This window comes from Pipistrellus hanaki (assembly GCF_964339955.1).
Source record: "Pipistrellus hanaki genome assembly, chromosome: 4".
Classification (NCBI taxonomy): domain Eukaryota; kingdom Metazoa; phylum Chordata; class Mammalia; order Chiroptera; family Vespertilionidae; genus Pipistrellus; species Pipistrellus hanaki.
In genome coordinates, this window is record NC_140506.1 from 57647592 (window position 1) to 57657133 (window position 9542).

Sequence of the window (9542 nt, forward strand, 5' to 3'; positions counted from 1 at the left end):
AAGTGGTTTGTTAATAAATAATTCCAATTCACATTGCTCTTCATCTTTTCTTATCCTATACTATTTATTCATACCAGTATCTCTGGTGTTTCATTAGATGTTGTTGTCCTGCACACACCTCTAAAAGGCTGGAAACTTCTTAAAGATACCTTATTGCCAGTAGTAGTCCTCAGTGAGATGAAAAATTTAAAGTGCACTTAATAAATATTTATTGACTTGAAGCAAATGAATCTGAGCCAGAATCTTTCCACTATAAACAAAATTGAATAGCTGCTAACATTCCAGTAAGTATGGTAAATAATTCCATGCTACTAAATAGGAGTGGAAATAAAATGAAGATCAAAACCAAGCTTGACCATAGAGTAAAAGTTGGCCTAGGAAGGTAAAAAGCAAAACAAGAAATACAGCAAAAATAAAGAACAGAAGAAGGCAGATGTTGAATTGAAACAGTAAAAAGCAACTGGCAAAGCAAAATGGTTCAACGCCATTAGGTCTGATCAAATAATCATGTTGATACCCCCTCCCCTGGGAAACTGACCTTTAGATCATTTCTCTCTTTTTTTTTTCCTGCTCTACTTTTTATAAAATTCTTTATTGTTTAAAGTATTACATATGTCTCCTCCCCGCTTCCCTATTGACCTCTTTCCCAGCACATGCATCCCCAGCACATGATTTAACCCTTTCACTTAGACCACATCCCATTTGCTAAGACTAGTATCTTTTTCCTCCAGACTTGCCCAGGATCTGGACCCTCCCAGAGAATTCCCCTGCAAAAAAAAAAAGCTTGCCTCAAGTGCTTTAAAACCTCTGACTCTCAGGTCCCTGGGTGCTGACGCCATTTAGGGGCTCAGCCCATCTGGTTTCCAGATGACAATAAATTCATCATTCTTTATCCCTTTCAGCTTTGTGCCTACCTCCTTTAGCGACCCTAACAAACACAATATGAACTTTGTATAATACAAAATTAAACTTGGTCAAATCAACCTGAAACCAAATTCAAGAAGACAACATATATTTCAAAAAAGGAGTAACAGATGTTGAATAGATTTTAACAGTAATTTACCATAATTGCTTCCTTTCTATCCACCACTAACTTTTTGGCAGCAGAAAACCCTTTGAATCCTATGGGAGGAGGTGGAGATGCAATAGTAGTAATGCAATGACCACAGATGGAAGGAGGGGCAAAAGGGTGGGGTAAGAGAGAAAACAATCTATGTTAGAACAGTTGAAAGCCAGGGTGACAACCATCCCTGTCATTGTCTATACTCCCTGAAACAGTGCTTGCCTACAGTGAAAAGAAATATCAGCCAATATTTGAACTGAAGTAAAATAAAGCAAAGCAAGAGAAGAACCAAAACATAGGAACAAAACAAACAATAATGGCTTAATAGTCAATTTTGGAATGAAAACAAACTGAGAAAGGAAATTTTAAAAATCAAATAAAGCAGGATAATAAAGCATCAATAAGATCAAATTTCCAATTCCAAATATGACAAGGTAACCAGGCAAAGGTGCAATGGCTGAGACAACATAAAAACAACCTAATGCTCTTGGAAAATTAATATTAAAATGAATTATTTTAAAAAATAATTGAACATCTTTAAACAAACAAGAATTCCACTTTCTTCAGTCAAGCTGATTCGAGATGCAAAAAGTTACCTGAATTGTAGTTTTAGTTCTGCCATTGACAATTTGTGGCCACTGGTAAGTAATTTAAATTTATGTGTGTGTATATATATATGTGTGACTGGAAAGTGTCAGCTAGAAGCTGTATGCTCTCCTTGCAGCTAGGCATGCTATGTGTTGTTACATGGAAAAGAAGTAAATTATTTACTTTTTATGTGAATGATCTCTGTTCCAGCTGCTGTGTGTGTGTGTGTGTGTGTGTGTGTGTGTGTATTTACATAAATTTACATATAATAAAATATTTGGAGAAATATAAATCACTTAAAAACTACATTTGCTGAAGGTAAATTTCTTTTTTCTTTTATCTCTTTGGCACATCTTTAGGGGGAGGCTGAGTTTGAAGGTTATAATCTTTATATAATCAACTACAGATTATCCATCTCTGACAAATTTTGAACAGTGTGCTTCACTTTATTTAATTGCACTCTACTAACATTATTCAATAGTTCAATTTACTTCTACAGTGGCATTTAAACTTCCCCTGTGCCAGCACTGTACTAAGCCCAAGCAATACTTATCCTCTCAGGCATCATTACTGCTGTGATTATTTCTATTTCACATAAGTTATTATTATTCCCATCTTACAAGGAAAAACGTGAGTCTAAGAAAATTTAAGTGAGTTGACCAAAATTACACAGCTGGTAACTTGCAGAGCTGAAATTAGAATACAGTATTGTATAACTCCACGGCATATTATCTTTTTTGAAATTATATATATATATATTTTTTTTTTTTAATTTAATTTTTTTTTTTTTGCCCCCAAAAAGGAAGGGAGTGAGAGAGAGAGAGAGAGGTAGAAACATCAATGATGAAAAAAAAAAAATCATTGTTTGGCTGTCTCCTGCATGCCCCCACTGGGAATCATGCCAACAACTCAGGCTCATGCCCTGACTGTGATGTCCTGGCCTAAAGGTCAATGCTCAACCACTGCGTCACACCAGATGCATGTTCTCTTTATATGATACTACCTGCTGCCCCTGGAGCCTTCAGCTGAGTGCTCATTGGCACATGCATATAAAAGGAATACCAGATGTCGGGGGCGGGGGGAGCAGGAGAAATAATTCCCTGTGCTCACACAGGGCCAGGAAAAACATGTAACCAAAGTGGAAAAGCTCATAATTTGTAGGCCATCAGGTAGAGTACTCAGAAAGTTGTAGCCATTATGCTGAGAAAGAAAAAAAAAAAATAGCCCCACTATCTGATTCTGCCTAACAAAGCTTAAATATAGGTCAAAAGAACGAAACTTTCCTATTAATTATGTCCCAGAACAAAGCACAAAAAATATTATTGCAGAAATATTCTAACAAGGTAAAAATCTACAATATTGCTTATCCAATCCAAAATTACTAAGAATAAAAGGAAAAAAAATGCTACCCATATCAATAGAAACAAATCCAGATATGACAGTAAAAAAAAGAATTGGTAGCCCTAGCCAGCATGGCCCAGTGGATAGAGCTTCAGCCTACAGACTGAAGGGTCCCAGGTTTGATTCCAGCCAAGGGCACATGCCTGGGTTTCAGTGGGGGGGCATGCAGAAGGCAGCTGATCAATGATTCTCTCTCATCATTGATATTTCTATCTCTCTCTCCTTCCTTCCTCTCTGAAGTCAATAAAGAAATATATTTTTTAAAAGAATTGGTAGAAAGAACATTAAAGAGGTAATAAAACTGTATTTCATATTATAATTAGAGAAAAGATTGAGTTTGTTAAATAAAAACATAGAAATTTTTTAATCCATAATCAACTTTCTAGAGATAAAAAATGCAACATCTTCCATTAAAAATACACTAATAGCATATTAGAGTTCAGTAAGAGAAAAATGGTTAACTTGGGGATATAAAAACAGAATTAACAAAAATGAAACAGAAAATATTGGGAAAAATGCATAAGGAATCAGTGAACTGCACTGCAACATTGCAATTAATAATACTGTATTATATACTTAAAAGTTACTAAGAGAGGAGATCTTAAGTTTCTCACCATAAAAAAGCAATGGTAATTATTTGGAGTGATGCAGGTGTTAGGTAACACTATGGTGGCAATTATTTGAAATATACATATGTCTATCAACTCAACGCTTTGTACACCTTAAACTTACAAAATGTTTATGTCAATTTTATCTCAACAAAGCTGAAGGGCAGAAAACAGTGATGAAGAGAATACCTTAAAAGCAGCTAGAGGCCTCTTTCTTTGCCTAACACAGCCATGGCTCATGGTCGCAAGAAGCTCCAGAGCATTGGGTGCTGGATAACTGACCAGTGTGTTTGCTAATCAGCCTTATACCTGACCCCACAAGCTGAAAGAATGTCTTCTCTCATCATTTTCTTAAGGAACAGACTTAAGTATGCTCTAACAAGAGATGAAATAAAGAAGATCTACATGCAGCGCTTTATTGAGATCGATGGTAAGGTCTGAACCGATATAACCTACCCTGCTGTTCTATGGATGTCATCAGCATTGGCAAGACCTGGAGAGAATTTCCGACTGATCTGTAAGGGCCACTTTGCTGTCATTGTATTACACCTGAGGAGGCCAAGTACAAGTTGTCCAAAGTGAGGAAGATCTTTGTGGGCACAAAAGGAATCCCTCATCTGGTAACCAATGATGCTTGCACCATTGCTACTCTTATCCCCTCATCAAGGTGAACGGACGCCATTCAGATTATTTGGAGACTGACAGAATTACTGATTGCATCAAGTTTGACACTGGTAACCTTTGTATGGTGACCGGAGGTGCTAACCTGGGAAAAATTGGCATGATCACCAACAGAGAGAGACACCCTGGTTCTTTTAACGGAGTTTATATGAAAGATGCCATAGGCAACAGCTTTGCCACCTGGCTCTCCAACATTTTTGTAATTGAAAAAGATAATAAACAGTGGATTTCCCTTCCCATGGAAAGGGCATCCACCTCACCATTGCTGAAGAGAGAGATAAGAGACTGGCAGCCAAATAGAGCAGTGGGGGAAGTGAGCTCTAGGTGACACGATTGGAAAAGTCTTTGTACCTAATTAAAGGTAATACAGCATGAAAAAAAAAGCAGCTAGAAAAAAAGGACATTATACGTTCATCATTTTGTCATGAGGATAGCAGTAGATTTCTTTTTAAAAATAATTCAAGTAACTTGACTTTACAGAAAATCTTTAAAATAATGAGGGGGTGGGGGAATGGTTTCTATATCCAAACAAATATATTTGAAAATTGAAGGCCAAAAATAGGTGAAGGGGAACTTCAGCATACAAAGGCTGAAAGAATTCATTACAGCAAATCTAAACTACAAAAAAAAAAAAAAAAAAAAAAAAAAGCCCCTAAAACCTCCTTTATTGCAGGGAAATTTGGATCTACACAGCACATAATGAACGGCAGAGGAAATAACTACATGAGTAAATATGCATGATAAAATTTTTTTATTTTAAAGATCTCTTTAAAATATAATTGACTCTTGTCCTAGCTGTTTTGGTTCACTGGATAGAGTGTCAGCCTGTGGACTGAAGGGTCCCAGATTGGATTCCAGTCAAGGGCACATGCCGGGAATGTGGGCCTGATCCCCAGTAGGGGTGTGCAGGAGGCAGCCTCTCAATAATTCTCTCTCATCATTGATGTTTCTATCTCGCCATCTCCCTCTCTAAAATCAATAAAAGTATTTAATATCCTATCTAATAAAGAGGGAATATACTAATTTACCATCATACCCTCACAAAGTTGGTGATGCCCACAGGCAATAAGGAGGGAATATACTAATTGACAGCCACACCCTCAAAGATGGCAGCACCCTCTGCCACAGATGACAGCTCTGTTGGGGTGGCAGGTGCATGGCACAGCAGGGCCTGCTCAGGGCCTGTTCCCAGGCAGGTCCAGCTACTCTGTGCACCTGCTCTGGAGACCCCCAGTCCCCTCAGTCCTTCAGCCACCCAGAGCTGCCTTGGATGGCAACTGCCCAGCCACCCAGGGATGCCCAAGGCGAGGTAACCAGAGCCGGCTGAGGCTTGTGTTGCCAGCAGTGGCAGCAGCAAAGGTGTGATGGGGGTGTCACCTTCCCCTGATCGTCAGTTCACCTCCTGCCCCTGAGGGCTCCCAGACTGTGAGAGGGGGCAGGCAGAGCTGAGGGACTACCCACTCCAGTGCATGAAAATTCACTGTATATGTATATAAATGACTCTTTAAATAAAGTACATAGCAGCAAATGGAGAGAAGCTAAGAGGGGGAAAATAGAAACACACTTTTTTTTGGGGGGGGGGTTTCTTAGCTCATTTATTGATTTTGTTCATATATGTATAATCATTTCACTTTATGTAGTGTTTTATCTGTTAGAATTTATCATTCCAACCTTTTTAAAGTGCATAATTCAGTGGCATTGAGTACATCCACATTGTTGTACAACCATCACTACTATCCATTTCCAAAACGTTTTCATCATTCCAAACAGATACTCTATACCCATTAAACAACAACTCTCCATTCCTTCCTGCCCCTAGCCTCCAACAATCTCTATTCTACATTATGTTTTTATAAATTGGATTTTTTAGGTGCCTTATAGAGGTAGAGCCATACAATAGTTGTTCTTTTGTGTCTGGCTTATTTCACTTATTATGTTTTCCAGATTCGCCTATGTTGTAGCATGTATTAAAATTACATTTCTTTTAAAGAATGAATAATATCCTATTATTTTAATCATTTGCTTTATTTATTTATTTTTTAAATATATTTTATTGATTTTTTACAGAGAGGAGGAGAGAGGGATAGAGAGCTAGAAACGTCGATGAGAAAGAAACATCGACCAGCTGCCTGTGGCACACCCCCTACTGGGGATGTGCCCGCAACCAATGTACATGCCCTTGACTGGAATCGAACCTGGGACCTTTCAGTCCACAGACCGACGCGCTACCACTGAGCCAAACCGGTTTCGGCTGTTTTATTTATTTTTTTAAGTATATATATTTTTTATTGATTTTGTACAGAGAGGAAGAGAGAGGGATAGAGAGTTAGAAACGTCGATGAGAGAGAATCATCGTTCAGCTGCCTCTTGCACAACCCCCACTGGGGATGTGCCCGCAACCAATGTACATGCCCTTGACTGGAATCGAACCGGGACCTTTCAGTTCGCAGGCCAACGCTCTGTCCACTGAGCCAAACCAGTTTCAGCTTAATCATTTGTTTTAATCCATCATCTGTTGATGGACATGTGGTTGCTTCTGCCTTGTAGCTGCTGTGAATAACGCTGCTATGAACATCGGCATACAAGTATCTGTTTGAGTTCCTTCTTTCAATTATTTTGGATATAAACCTAGAAGTGGAATTGCTATGATAATTCTAGAACTTTTGAGGAATCAAAGAGTAGCTTTTTATTTATTTATTTTAAAAGATATTCTTATTAGAGGCCTGATGCACGAAATTCGTGCATGAGGCTCAGCCCCCTCAGTCCCAGCTTGGTCCAGAAGGTAATCCGGAAGGTTGTCATTCTGCTGTTCGGCCCTCCAGACTAATTAGCATATTATGTCAGAGAGGAAAGGAGAGGGAGAGAGAGATAGAAATACCAATGATGGGAGAAAATCCCAGTAGAGTTTGAGCCCACAGCCCAAGCATGTGTCCTTGACCAAAATTGAACCCCAAACCCTTCAGTCCTCAGGCCAAGGTTCTATCATCTGAGTCAAATCCACCAGGACTGGCTTCACTTCCTTTTTTTTTTTTTTTAATAATCTTTATTGTTCATATTATTACAAAGGTTCCTCATTTCTTCCCCCCTCCACTAGGTTCCCACCCCACCCTCCACCCCCTTCCCCTCCCCCATTGTCCTCATCCATGGGTGCACAATTTATGTTCAGTCTCTTTCTCCCTCCCTTTCCCCGATAGTAAATCCCTTTTCAGATAGTAAATCAGTTACTTAGCATTTTCTCATATCAATAATACCTCCACATGCCCAAAGATACACTTCATACAAACGACATTTCCAAATAGGTAAACCAACCTCATCCAGGCCCCGCACAAGGCACTCACAGATCAACACCCCAGCGCTATACTAACTCAACATATCCAGATCTAAGCCTTCATCACTTGATTCAGCAGACCCTCAAGTTCCCGCAAAAGTTTCCAGCCATGTCTGAGAGGCAGCCTTGGGGTGGGGGCAGGCGAGGAGCGAGCTGTTCTGGGCCTGGCTGCTCCAGGCCTGGCCTCTGTTGCTCTGGTCCATTCCACAACCAGCTGCTCCTTGTCTGGCCACTGCCGCTCCCGACCTGGCCGCTCCCAGCCTGGCAGCTGCTGCTCTGGGCCTGGCCGCTCCCAGCCTGGCAGCTGCTGCTCCGGGCCTGGCTGCACCTGACCCGGCTGCTCTGGGCCCGGCTGCCCAGGGCCCGGCCGCTCCGAGCCTGGCCGCTCCCAGCCTGGATGCTCTGGGCTTGGCTACTGCTGTTCTGGGCCTGGATGCTCCCGACCCCGCTGCTCTGGGCCCGGCTTCTCCGGGCCCGGCCACTCTGGGTCTTGGTGTTCCTGGACTGGCCACCCTGGGCTTGGCCGCCTCCACCTCAGGCCTGGCTGCCACTGCCCCAGGTCTGGCTGCTCCAGGCCTGGCTGTTGCTGCTCTGGTTCTGGCTGCTGCTGCTCTGGGGCCTGGCTGTTGCTGCTCCAGGCCCGGCTGCCACTGCCTTGTGCCTGGCCACTCTAGGCCTGGCCACCGCCGTTCCAACATTCTGTCCTTTTTTTTTTTTTTTAATTTTAAAAACGCATTTATGTTGCAATGTTGGCTGCTGAGTTGAGTTCTGACTTAGTCTTTGATTTTTCAAGATCTTCTTTGTGTTCTTTCTTAAGTAATTTTACTATCTTTTGCTCTCCCTTGATTTCTTCACATTGAGAACTTCTTCGGTTTCTTCCTCCTTGTCCTGGAAGCTCAGCAGGTTGGCCTGTGGCACCCCTTTGTTCTCCGCGGGCTCCTGCACTGCTTCAGCCTGTTGCCGGGGTTGGCACCGCCGCCCAGGAAGCAGCCCCTGGCCTCGGCTCCATTGCCCGCGTTCAGCTGTCGAAGGCTTGGGGGCACCCCCCCGGGGGCCCCGTTGCCCGGTTCCTTGCTGGCACCTGGCTGGCCGGTGTCCTGTAGGGGCTCCTGCTCCTCGTCACGTTCCTCCAGTCTGGAGCTTTTTTTCTCCTTCCTGCTAGGATCAGAGTCAAGCATCAGAGTCAACAGACTGTTCTCTGTGCACAATGTGTGCGACTCCGGGGGCTCCGCTTTTCACCGCTCCCCCAGGACTCCACCTCAAAGCCCCGTCTCCCTCTGCTTGAGCCTGGGTCCCCAGGGATTGGCCTAGAGCTGGAGTTCAGGGCAGTCGGGAGTGGGGCTCAGCACTGCTGGAAATTTTGTTTCTTCCCACCAGGGCAATACAGCATCAGAGTCAACATTCTGTCCTCTGCGGGCAATGTGCATGTCTGCTCGCACAATGTGCGCGACTCCAGGGGCTCCGCTTTTCACCGCTCCCCTGGGATTCCGCCACACAGCCCCGTCTCCCCCTGCCTGAGCCGGTCGGGGCTCCTGTTTCCTTCCCTCCAGTGCAATCCCGCATCAGAGTCAACATTTCTTCCCTTGCAAGCAATGTGCGCGACTTCAGGGGCTCGGCCTTTCGTTGCTCTCGCAGGACTCCACCTCACAGCCCCGTCTCCCCCTGCCCGAGCCTGGGTCCCCAGGGTCTGGCCCATAACTGGGCTCAGCGCTGCTGGTTCTGGGGTTCAGCCCAGGCTGGGGTTTTATTTCCTTCCTGCTAGGGAACGCCAGGCAGGCACCCAGCCTTCTCCTCCTCTCCGGCTGCGACCTCTCTGCGCGCGTGCGCGCACAGCATATCTCTGTACCTTAGGCTTTTTTCAGCTCCTCTGATT

At 43.0% G+C, this 9542-nt stretch overlaps 1 pseudogene across 1 annotated transcript; it reads left to right on the top strand.

Moving 5' to 3' along the window:
• Window positions 1-290: 290 nt before the first annotated feature.
• Window positions 291-4641, top strand: LOC311621720 (small ribosomal subunit protein eS4-like; annotated as a pseudogene). The gene is made up of 2 exons: window positions 291-382; window positions 3890-4641. The product of its transcript is annotated as a small ribosomal subunit protein eS4-like (transcript).
• The last annotated feature ends 4901 nt before the right edge of the window (window positions 4642-9542 follow it).